The 13027-nt window shown below is 37.2% G+C and overlaps 1 protein-coding gene across 10 annotated transcripts in view; it reads right to left on the bottom strand.

Annotated features, from left to right (window-relative positions):
• Positions 1-13027, bottom strand: part of PTPRM (protein tyrosine phosphatase receptor type M) — a 500090-nt gene that overhangs the window by 237403 nt on the left and 249660 nt on the right. The gene's annotated exons all lie outside the window — the stretch shown is intronic.

Raw genomic sequence — 13027 nt, 5'->3', positions numbered from 1 at the left:
CTGCATCTGTGCTTTCCTAGAGATCTCCCAGCTGATAACCAGGCATAAATCACATCTAGCAAAATCAGACCCAAGAACTTCTAGCTATTGATACACAGGAACCAAAGATTGTGGTTGATGAAGTTCAGTTTTCTTCAGTCCTACTGGGCCCAGCAATTGAGATAGAAAAGTGAACCCAAACTTCCACCACGTTAAAGCAAAACCACTGAGTTGACACACATCGCACAATTTCAAAACACTGTCGTTATCCATATTTAGCAATAATCTGGGTTTTTTCATATTGGAGCCCTCAACAAGATTAAAGACAATGTCTGGTTTTATCCACTGCTTCACTAGTTAAATGCTTAGAAGACTTTTAATGAGCTAGAAGCCTCTTATACGTAAACAAATTAATATGCATCTTCCCTCTTTCATGTTTATTAATCAACATGTCTTCACTAGGAATGTTCTAAACAATTTACACAGGATTTAATCTTTTTTCTTTTTAATAAAATCCTTGCATGCTTGAAATATTTGTTCAAAGATGTTATTCATCTTAACTCCTTGAAGAAAAGGTGTTAAGAAATTGCTTGTTCTCTCTAACATCTACAAAGCAGGACATTTCTTCCCCCTTTCAAATCCTGCAGCTGCTTTTTTTTTTTTTTTTTTAATTAATTGCCAGTACCCAACAGTGTTGATCACTAATATAGAATATTTGCCAATTGGTGACAAAATGACAAAGCAAAACAAAATCAATAACAGATCTAATCCTGGTCTCCTTTCTAGTGACCAGACTGACTGGTAAAAATGTCCTCATCAAGGATAAATCACTATAGAGACATTTACCTGCTTCCACACTCAGACACCTCAGCTAAGAATCCTGGTGTTTGTGGTGTTTGAGATTTTCTATTGCTACAACAGTAAAGATTAGTAAGAAGCAAACCTTAAAGACTGGTAAGCCCCAGAAGTTTAATGTCTTCCTTAAGCATTTACTTCTGCATAATTCAGACATAAATTTCCTGAAAAAGAAGTTTTTCTTTTTTTGGGGGGTTTCATAGCAGCTTCTACGCATTTCTTCATTTAGGTGAGACTATGAATAACAAAGGACATTTGATGGCTATTGTGTAACTGTAAAGCTATCTGAATAGGCTAAATAGGACTAGAAAATCAACAAAATTGAGGTGACCGTGACATACAGCATTAAGCAGTTGAACAAAGCTCCTATCTGCAAGAATATGGAACAGCCTGCTTAGTTCCATAGTATGCACAACAGAAAATTCACAGGAGAGCTAAGAAATCATTTTATTAGAGACATAAAACTAATTCATAGCATTTTAAAACTGAAATTGAGTGGCTTTACAAAAAGACTGGATGAAAACCTATCCAAGATTTCTGCCCAGGAGGAAGATACTCTCATGTCATGTTACCTTAATAAAAAGTACAAGTTAGCCCTCTAGTTAAATCCTGAATTCATTGCTATGAGAATGACAGATAAATTTTCACTTCTAACAAAACAGACAAGGGGAAAAAGAGATTAGACTGTAAAAGGTGGAGACAATATAGCTTTTGTTGATATTCACAGAATAAAGCTCATCAGACAAGCCAAATACCCTAGTTGCTTTGGTTCCTGACTTGTTTCTGTCATCTATAGAATCAGTATTCAGCTCCACCTGTTTTTCTTACCATTCATTCAGAGGTTATGCAACTGATAGGGCCCTAATGATCCCTTCATGGGGTAAGCAAACCAGTCAATGTGTCAACCAGTCAGTTACATCATTTAGTGGAAAGGGAAAGGTAGAATATAAAAAAAACCCAAACCCTGGGACACAGCGGAGAAAGATAGATAAGAAAAAATAAAGCAAGATCTTATATGATGCACCAAGTGGGATAACTGCTGGTTTATGGGGGATGTCCACTGAGAATGTAAGGTTGAATATTCCAAAGAGGTTTGTCCATGAAAGAGCCTCTGAAGATACAGGCCTGTACTCCAAAGTATTTCCCCTTTTTGTATCCTCATCCTCTGTTTTAAATTCTCAAACTGGACATGGTTAGTGGAATAGATAATGTTTTATTTAATTTCTGTCATTAAATAAACCTAATTCCTGAAGTACCACTACTGTATTTGCTTTATTTTTCTTTCCAATACCATATTTCTTTCATTTATTAGACATGACTTCATTACAGACCTGAGGATATCGGTGCTCATCTGCTCTATACAGTTCCTCAGTCATAACAGATCTATATGTTTCAAGCACACGACAATTATTGGTTCAGTTAATTCATACAGTAAGCAGGAAAGAGATGAAGATAAAAATGTCTACTTTTAACTAGAAAAAAAAGATAAGGTAACAATGGATTTTTTGGATTAAAAAAACCATGTGGCTCAAACCAGCCATGAAAAATAGCAGTTATTGGAAAGAAAAAAAAAAAAAAAAGAAAAACAAGTTTCCATTTGATCAAGTCAGCACTGAGCTTCTCTGGAGGTATTGTTGTATACCCCAGAGGAAATATTTAATGTGATACGGTTCTGAGATCACAGCACATTGGTTCCAATACACTGGAAAGTATGTGCTCTTCATCGTGAAGGACGCAGGATACTTGGGGAAAGAAAACTGTTAAGCCACACAAAAAGAACGACAGCTAATGACTATGGTTTAAAAGGGAAAGCTGAATTAACTACCACAGCATGATGACTTCACTTAGTTGATTTTATTTTCTATAGAATCTTTTTAACCCTTTCCCATGGTAAAGTTCCAACTTTAAGTGGAACTTTAAGCAAGCATTCTATAGCGATGCTGCGGCTGTGCTCATGAGACTTGCACTAACCATGCAGTACTCGAAGGCTGTCATCCTAGCAATGGTCTGCTGTTACTACCTTGCATCAGGTAAAGTACGTGATAGCTACATAAAGAAGCTTCATTTCAGAGTGATAATCACAACTGAAAACATTGGGGGGGGGGGGGGAATGGGTGGAGAGGATGAATAAGGAGAATAACACGCCATACCAGTTATATTATATGCAACATATACACCTTATACCACCACAGCTATTTGCTGAATCTTTGTTTCTCCTTACATGGTAAAGGCCCACCTGCAGAGAGGTTATACAGCCAGACCGCTCCACTCACTCTGCAGTTCTCTAGATGAACTGAGCTTCTGTTGTTCCCCAGTATTTCAGCTATTTTCTTATGCTTCACTGGTAGAAATCACGAGGCAAATGGGGAAAATAAGGCCTACCGATTCATAAGAGAAGAGGTTTTCCTCCCAAAGAAGCGCACTGCCTGTCACGCCTGAAGCTTAGCCAGGTAGTTCTTACTAATTCCCCTGCTGGCGCCTGCAGCATTTTTCATACTGCTCTCCTTCTGCCAGCTTCAGCAGGGTATCAAGCAGTGAAGTCTGACAGTTGCAGTTCTGACCTGAGGGACCAGCAAGCCCGATTCTAGCCTCTGGCACTTTAGCATCCCATTTAATCGGTGATCTTGGCTCTTTCTCTGCTCTGCTCTGTTTTCCTGAGAATATGGAGCAGAGACTGACAGACAGGATCAATTTCCATTGCAGCTGCAATTCACAGCTCATTTCTCTGGAACTTCACACTTTACCTCTTACCACAAGCACAATGCTTTTTCAGAAACTCAATTTCAGAATCACAGAGACATTTAGGTGTATTTTTAGCATCCTGTCATTGATCATCAAAACTTGGATTTAGGATTGAAAACTCAGACTGAAGGTTTTGTCTTTTCACCACAGACTGCACAGACTCACTGAAATAAGAGATGAAGGAATGGTGATTTTCCGCCACTCCATGACACTCCAGTAGCTATGTTACTGTGTAGTATGTGTTAGATATTATTTGGAAGACATCTGAACAATAGGAATGAAGAATTTACTTCTTGTCTAGGCAAACTATTAGTGTAGTTTAGCTCTGTAACAACTGTCGTGACTGAAACTCCAGATTGGACTCTACTGTCCTTCCACAGGAAGCAAAGGATGAGCAGAACAAGAAAATACACAAATTTAAGATGAAAACTGTATCATTTGAGATATATTATCCACTACTAGGAACTTGCGTACTATAGTGATGGAGACCATAAGCACATATACACTTTCGACTTGATTCCACATGATAAATCAGGGCTATTTCCAATTCAGCAGACAATTTTAAGACACGTGCTTTGTTTCAAACAAGACTACTCGTGTTTTACCTCAAACACATGTTCTAAGAGTACACCAGCGCTGGTAAAAGTGATCAGGCTGTCAGTGCACTTTACTGAATCAGAAGCACCTGCCAGGGAAAACCGAAATAGAACAGTTGAGGAGGTGACATGGAAAATTCACTTTTCCCTGCAGAAAACTAAAATATTAAACACTTAAAAAAATTTTATCGATGGCGATCTGTGCGCACCATACTTCATCCATGTTTTTCCTTTCTTGGTAAAACCACACACTGAAGAGGTTATAAAGCCAGACTTCTCTAGTCAGTCTACAGTTCTCCAGGTAAACAGATACTCTTCTGCTCCTCAGTAGTCTAGATATTATGTTATGCCTCAGGAGCACAGATCATGAGGTAATGAAATATCATTTCATCTATAGCGAAACAGGCTATATGCCTTGTGAGCCAGCTGCTATTAAAGTAACGATGTTTGGTTTGAGATCGGTATACATCTACAGTCAGCACCAAACAAAAACATAGGTAAAATATTTTACTTTTTTGGCTTGTCCTTATTTGATTTGATATTCAATCTATATATATTACTGCAAACAGTCTGAGGTTGTTTGCAAACTTGGTCAGACAGTTTTGTAAAAGATCACATTCAACTTGATGGACTGATTTTTATACTGTAATTATTCTTCATCTAAATTCTTCAACAACATCAGACTGAAGTTCAAAAAGAACTCTCCTTTGCTCAAAATACCACATGATTTATCAAATCTGGTAACAGAAAGGGTTTTTCAAATTCCAATTTACCAAGAACTGTAGAGTTCAGTGAGGAAAGAAACAATGGGAAATATACTGGGTGGTGTAATTTGATTGCTTTTTAACACATTTTAATTTTGATTAATAGGAACACATTGGTTTTACACAGCTGCATCTCAAATGCAAAGGAGCAGTCAAATTTATTAATATAAAGAACTGCTTTGTAGTTTGGACTAGAGGAAGAAAAGGGGCACTTTACCCTCATGATTTTTTATACTGTACATTATTTGGGTTATAAAAGAAAGGAATCAAACAAAGAGAAGGCAAACAAAAAAACAAAGGGACAAATGACTCATCAACAAAATCAAAATCCTGGTAAGACGTTGCTGATGTCATTGTTCTGCTGAGTCCAGTCAAACCAAAGACTAAGCTACCAGCGTGCATAAAGATGTCAAAGATCCAGAAACAACTCTTGGAGTAAAGAGCAGCACGTTAGAGGTTGGTCATCTTACTTATCTAGGAACACAGCATGTCGTGGCAGCAAGCAAAAATGTTAAAAGCAGCAAAGAACAACCATAAATTTGTAAAAATCTTGAAACGCTAGTTTCGTCTGGGATATCTCTATTCCTGTCACAGAGCAGCCATGGAAATTGACAGCAATAGTTATGAAGGTTATTCAGGTAAAAGTAAATGACCGCAGAAGATATGAAAAGATTTCAACTTACTATGGTATTTTTTAATGGTATTTATTATGGTATTAAATTAAAGAAAATTACGGTATTTAAAATTCTTAACAATTTTTCACTGTTACTTGCTAATAGCATTTCCAAAAGAACATGTCCCTCCTTCTGCAAAAACAGATGCCTCCCACAGAAAAGCAGCACTTCTATCAGTCTTCTAAACATATTCCCTGACACTAAAAAATGTTGAGATGCAAGCCCTGCAGAGCTTCAGAGCTAATGAGAGAAAGAGCCAGGGAGACAGCAAAACTGGAATGATAGTCACCTGCAATTCATAAGAGGAAGGACTAATCAGTTATATATACATATAGCTATAATATGCTGGAAACTAGATTATGCCTGTTTTCCTTTGAGCAAATCCTGGAAAAAATGGCTTCTTTTTAATTATATTACTAAAAAAACCCCCTTGTCTTCTGTTTAATTATATTCTTTTAATTATACTCATTTGTCTTCCACAGTCAAAATGACAGTGGAGGAAGATGAACAGAAGGGTGTATGTACCCTAAAGTTACCAGGGTGCTAACTTTGAATTGTAGCCTGTGAGATACCTTCTGCACCCTTCCAAGTTATTGCAGACTTAAGAGCATTGAGAAGCAGTAATAAGCTTCCTGTATACGTTTCCCCCAGCACCTTCAATAACGTGATCAGCATCTACAGTGCCACAATGGAGAGAAGGTGTCAATGGGACAAGACTGCAAGAGTTAAATATTAAAAAACACATCTCAGGGCAACCCCATCACAGATAGTTTTCTGTCTCTGAGCTAAACCACTTTCCAGTGTCTGAGAACTAGAAGATTCTCACTTACTACTATTCAGCCTCTTCTTCCTGCCAGAGATACCAGCAGTCTACTGGGCAAAACAGAAAAGCTAACATCTCCCCATCTATTGTGCTGTTGGTAAGATTATAGCTAATACCGTTTTTCTTCAGTGTGGAACCAGATGCAAGATTATGCTTCTACTGATTCTATTTTATCATATACTTCGGAAGTATTGTGTAGTTAAACCTTACGTAACCGTATGAAGTATGACAATAGCATTTCTCCTGCTTTATATACAAAGAAACTGAAGCTCAAAAGAAATGACTGGTCTCCTGAAGGCTACAAAGCATCAGCAAAAGCCGTGGAATCCTAATTCTCAGTCTTATTTCTAACCCATCAGAACATACCACTCAACAGGTTTTTCTGTATTTTGTGTTCAGAACCGGTTAGTTCAAAAAAGTGGGAGCTCAGAAAACAATAAAATACATACAGCAGTAAAATGAGCAGGCCAAGTTCTTAAAATAAGCCAGCTTGAATCCTCACTCACTTCTCCTCAAATTCAAATGTGAGATATAGTAGAGGTCTACTTTTTCCAGGAAGGATCATAAGGACTAATATCAGCTTATCACTAGGAGAATGCTTTTTCTAATATTTCTAGCTGAAACACAAGCTAAAAATATAGGAAATCTTGGGAGAGAACCACAATACTTAGCCAATTACAGAAGATTCATTGAAAGCACATTCCAATAAGCATCCAAGGCATCAGATCACCGCTTACAAAAAATAAGTGTAGCTGTTGCTTGAAAGCAGATGAGGCATCGGATGTAAGCTTTAGCAATGCACTGGATACAGAAACATGAATGAGTGCTTTAATGCTGCATGAGACAGTTTCTTTAACTTTTTCATCTCTTGTTCTCCAACTCAGGGCTACACGTATCCCATAAGCCCTGTGTCTAAAGACTGACATTCAGAGTTGCATAATATATCGGTCTAGTCACTAATAACATATTTTTAATCTTTGATAACATCCTTTTAAAGTTGGCAGTATTTTTTAAGTGTTAGTTTCAATAAAATGTTTTCTTTCATGAGAGCTGATATGAACTTTTCACTTTATAGTAAAATTTAAATCTGAACTAATGCAAATTGAATCTAATATTTCTTTATGTTGTCATTTTATAGGTATACTCTGAATGGTGAGTCATTTAAATTCTAATACATTTAAATACGAAATGAAAGAAAAACACCATTCGATATATTTCTGTCAAATTACCTATATTACATGACTACTCCTCCACAATCAAAATCAGATTTTAAGTACGAATGATACAAACAAGATTATATTCCGAATCTGCAACAGAGATTTTAGTTGCTTGTTTAAAATGACATACCTAGCTATTCGGTAATCACTTTATAATAACCCCTTTCATTTCTAAATCTACTTAGCCATCAGCCACTAGTGAGGAAAATGCTGGCAGTGGTTTTTACAACCACACATTAGTTTTACATTTCATGACAAGCTAATTCTAGAGAGTTTGAAAGACAGACAAGCATGTGTTCTTAAGGTTTTCTTTCTTTTGCATGAAGGAAGCACACATCTAACTGAGAAGTGAAAAATAAAGAGTGCAGACATATACTTTTCACTTCACACATATGGCAGTGACAATTTATCCCAACTTCACCCCAGGAACCTCTGTGAATATGTAAATCGACAAGAAATAAAAGGTTGTGACAAATACATCTCAGAAGAATTACCATGGTAAGATGGCAAATAAAGTGCCTATTTCTAGTAGATGCTACCTTTGGTAGATCTACCTTTGGTAGATAATTGGATCAGAACAATCTTTGAGGAAAATTAAAGTCAAATAAATTATGTTGTATATATTGTCCCCCTCAATTGAATCTATCACAGGCGTTTAACCCTTTTTCTGACTTGATCACATGGCTGGTTTACAGTGTCATTATTGTCCCTTTCTATCTCATGTTCATCATGTTAAAGAAGTGGATGTCATTATCTCTTGATCTGACAGAGAGACTCACTTAACTAGACACGTACCTCCACACCTGTGGCACCCTTCAGAAGTTGGCACAGGTAGTGGACCTCTAGACCAATTTATACAGCATGAAATCCAGATGCTGCTCATATTTGAGAAGCCACAGGAAACAGAAAGGAAGCTGAAGGTCTGAGGAATTGCTCTTGTGGCCATCTGACATACCTCCTTCACACAGTTACCATGCAACAATATTATCTTCGCTGAACATGAAACCATCTGGTAATAACAGGGTCAATATAGAAACTTTCAGATATATGAAGAGATGGTGCAGGTGGCTGGCTCATAATTAAGTATATTCATGAGAACAACAGCTATAATCTTTCTCCTACCCCATTTTCCTGGAAATGGCTGGAATATATCTATGACATTGGAGTACTGCAAAACGTTCTCTTTATATTCTAATACAACACATGTGGTTTTGTACAGTAAGTGCCCCAATGACCTTCTAATTGTGACTAATATTAATGGCAAAGCATGCACTGTTTGTTCTGTTGTGTGCCACATTAGCATGTTTGAACTCATTAAGTTTTATGGTACAGCTGCTTGAGTTGCCCCTGAAATCAGCTGGAAAAAGATAAACCATTGTGTAAATTAGTGAAGGTTTCAGCTGCTCAATACCTGCCATGAAAGTAGAAGCCCAGAGACCATTTATTATGTTGTGCAAAAGAATAAATGGGGAATGGTGTTTCATAGATCAGTCAGAATAAGATGTAGCAGCGTGTTTTGGTTATCACTGTGGCCTATTGCTACTGACAAATCACATTAATTCAGAGCTGTTACGTACAGTGGTGTTAGCTGATGTTAGTACAGTGGGGATTGAAAACAGGCCTTTATTGAACCTAGATGACAGGACAACATGGTCATATAAATCTACGTAAAAGAGAAAATGCCACCAATCAATGTTACTCGTTTAAAAAGAATATTTACCATTCTTTCTTATCTGACATGTGCAATCAGCCTTAACCAAATGATGCAGAGTGAGATCAGCTTTGACAAATAACTCTCAGATGCATAAACTTGATAAATGAATCAGATTCTCTGTAACAACTGGTAAAGGAAAATTTGAACTTACATGTCAAAAGGTAACAGAATATTGTCATCCAACCACACTATTATGTGCTAACTACTATTAACATGTAAGTACAATATTAAATGAGAGGTAAGTACTGTAAAGTTGAGAATATCATGTTTAATTTGTGACAAGTCCTTTTCCCCAAAAGAACCTCCTAAGTAATTCCCAGTCAGCGGGATATAGCCTTAAACTTTCCTCAGGTTGGGCTCATCCTCAGGACTTTTCCAGGAGCTTCACACAAGTCTGAGTTTCCAGCTACTGAGCAAATAAAGGTGCTTTTTCACCCACCAATCTAAACTACCATCTCTGTCTTTGTATACTGTCAGTAACTAATAAATTGGGCCTCAATATCAGTTGCAACATTGAACTGATTCCTTTCTCAAGCTAGCATAAACGAGAACAGAACTTTACTCAGTTTCTTAAAAGAAGCCAAATACAAACTTCTCCTATGTAAGTTATCTGGGTAAGTCATCAAGTTTTGGATGTTTTAATCTAGAATGATACAAGAACTTCCATAAATGATATAGATAACGTAATTTTTGTTATTTCTGGGTATTGGGCCACCTTGTGCAAAAGGAATTTCTTGCCGATTCCTATTCAATAACCATACATAAGGTCTTCACACATTAAAGTACCGACATTAAGAGTATACACTGTTGACTTTGTAGGTTGAATATATTCAGCCTTTTTTTTTCCTTCTGTATCACAATATATAGAAAATTTCTTGAAAACCTCCCCCACATTTCTCCCTCTCCGGCAGATTTCTTTGAATTTTCCTGTGACAGCTGAATAAGTAATATTTGCCACCAGGATTCTCTGCTATACCATTGCCTCTAAAAAGCAAACATAAGAAAATATGCTTGCTAATGAAGGAATTTATACTGTTATACTGTACTATGAAATACAGAGGAAACCAGCCTACCCTTGTTTCTGACACATTTGTAATAAGGAAAGAAACTTCCAGTAGAGGAGGAAGGAGAAGAGCTGGGCAAAGGGATGTAGTGGATGGTAAACTGCTCCAAAGTTCATTATCTTTTTCCACATAATATTTGAGAGTCCTATAACTCCCCCACAAATGCATATACCTGGGACTTTGATGTCTGCCTCAGATACAGCAATATATGATACTACTGACAGAGTAGACAAAGAAATACAATTACAGAATGAAGAAAATATGAAAATAAACATGCTTTTGTGTAACATGTACCACAGGTTAGTTAAGCCCATGTTGTTTATTTCCTTTCTTTAGTCATAAAGATTAATCATTTATCAGGACCACATTTCCCTATATTGCCTGCAGCAAGCCCTGCTTTCATCACTACAGGTCACTTTGCATTTGGTTATGTCCTTTTGCTTCCTTCCCCTCTTCTAAATTTGGTCCTGTCAAATGGATTAAAGAATGTGTGCATTTATGCCAGAACCATAACTGACATGGAAGAACACAAAGCAGGCATCAAATATTCAGGAAAGTGGAGGTTATGGGAGGTTGCTAAAGTACCTGTGATCCTGAGCAAAGGAGAGGGCCCAGGACTAGATTATACTTTCACTGGTCAAAGACAGGCAGATGCTTTAGTGTTGAGGCATAAACAAGCTCCGCAGGTCACTCAGAAGCCCTGGATCATAGTTTTACCACACAGCTCAAGGGAAACACAGAAGAGATGGCTAGTAAATGACCACCAGAAGTAAGCTGGTGTGACAAATTATGCAACTGCATATGACAGCAATTACATAAACCTGAGAACTGTCTAATTCTATCACCAGTGATCCAGGATTCAAAGTCCATTAAGCATTGTTTTTTCCAATTGAATTGAACTAATGGAAAATAATTGCTACTCTGAAAAAGGTCACACACAAAGTAATAAAAAACCAAGTGCTATATAGTCACTATTTATATGTTACTCTAATTTGAATTTATAAATTGCTGACATCTGTTATAAATCATGCAGTTTTCTTTCAAGCACAGAAGTTTCTCATTGCAGGCTTTTCCCTGTCTCTATTATAATTATGAAAGTAAAAAAATCAGGATAACTAGCTACACAGAGTTTGTGGAGTGCTCAGGTTTTCATTTTTAAGGGTGCTTTTCCTAACAAAACTGGAGAGTAAAAAGGAAGCAAACCCCCCCACAAATCCAAAGACATAAAAACCAACAAGAGCCTACAACAGCTCAAAATCAGCAGCTCCCAGCTCACAGACTAGACAGAGATGTGTCCTTATTTAAAGATGAAAATAAAATTTTAAAATAGTTTTAGAAAAAAAGAAAATATTGGGAAATATATAAACCACACATTTTAAGTATCAAAATTTGCATTTGATAGGAAATGGAGGCTCTTATTCGTATCTCAAAATTGAACCAAAGAGGATCACAGTAGAAGAGCTGCTGCTTTTGCATTTGCAGAATGGTTTAGGGGTCGCTTGTTATAATCTTGAATTATGATGATGCCGATTTTTTGTCAGTAATCTACATGCACATAAAAATGGTTTGCTAAATTTAGTATACATATGAAATCTAAAAATATTCATATAATGTATAACCAACTTAAGCTAGAAGTTTCTTAACAACTGAGCATTTGCTTTGTGCTTATGTAAGTCTGCCAACAGCAAAACAGCATTTTAAATTATATTTGTAGGAACAAATAATTTCATTGACTTGTAAATAGGACTATGACATTCAGAACTCCATTTCAAATAGTTAATCTGAAAAAATGGAAAACTGAATGTAGCCATTAATAAGATATTATCAACATTAATTTCTTTTGTTGTACTAGATGGTGCAAACATTCCCATGAGGTCTTCCTGAATGGTTCTCAAAGGTCAACCGTAGAGACAATTTTGAAAAAAAACTGACAGAAAGACAATATGACAGAGACTGGAAGTCAACAAAAGCTCATTTACTCACTTGCCCCATCCAACCCATCAGCTAAAGTCTGTGTGGATCAGTGTGATTCACACAGGTGACAGGGCTTAGTGGAAAGATCCATGTACTGGGGAATTTGAAACCCCGGCTCAATTTCTGGCTTAGGCACTTGTCACTGGAAGATCGTAAAAATCCCCCTCAACATCTCAGATTTGAATAACTAAATCCTCTGTTTGTAAAGCACTTTGATATTTATGGCTCAAAGGTGTTACGTTGGAAGAAGATATTATTTTTTCAGTATGCTCTGAAAGTTAAAAGAAAAGCAGCATGAAAGTCAGGGTCTCTAGCTATTCCACTGCCAAGGATGCTCACCAATTCATACAACCACATCGATGCTAAATGGATGTGGTAGTCTGCTTCACTAATGCATGACTTCAGAAACGTCAAGAAACTGATGTCAGGGAAGGCAAGTGCTTCATTTAAGACAAAGAGGGGAGTTAGGATGGTGTATGGGGTGCACCTGCCCTGGAGCTGGCAGGGGCGCTGCAGGGGGGCCGAGTCAGGAGAGGCTGGGGCTGCCCCGAGCTGGACACAGCTGGCTACAGCCAACCCGCCACAGGGCATGGCTGTGAGGCGGGAAAATTTTGTTGTTTCAAGC

Source organism: Athene noctua, chromosome 2, assembly GCF_965140245.1.
Source record: "Athene noctua chromosome 2, bAthNoc1.hap1.1, whole genome shotgun sequence".
Taxonomy (NCBI): domain Eukaryota; kingdom Metazoa; phylum Chordata; class Aves; order Strigiformes; family Strigidae; genus Athene; species Athene noctua.
Note: the sequence above shows the minus strand (reverse complement) of the source record. Positions and strands in the feature narration are given on the sequence as shown.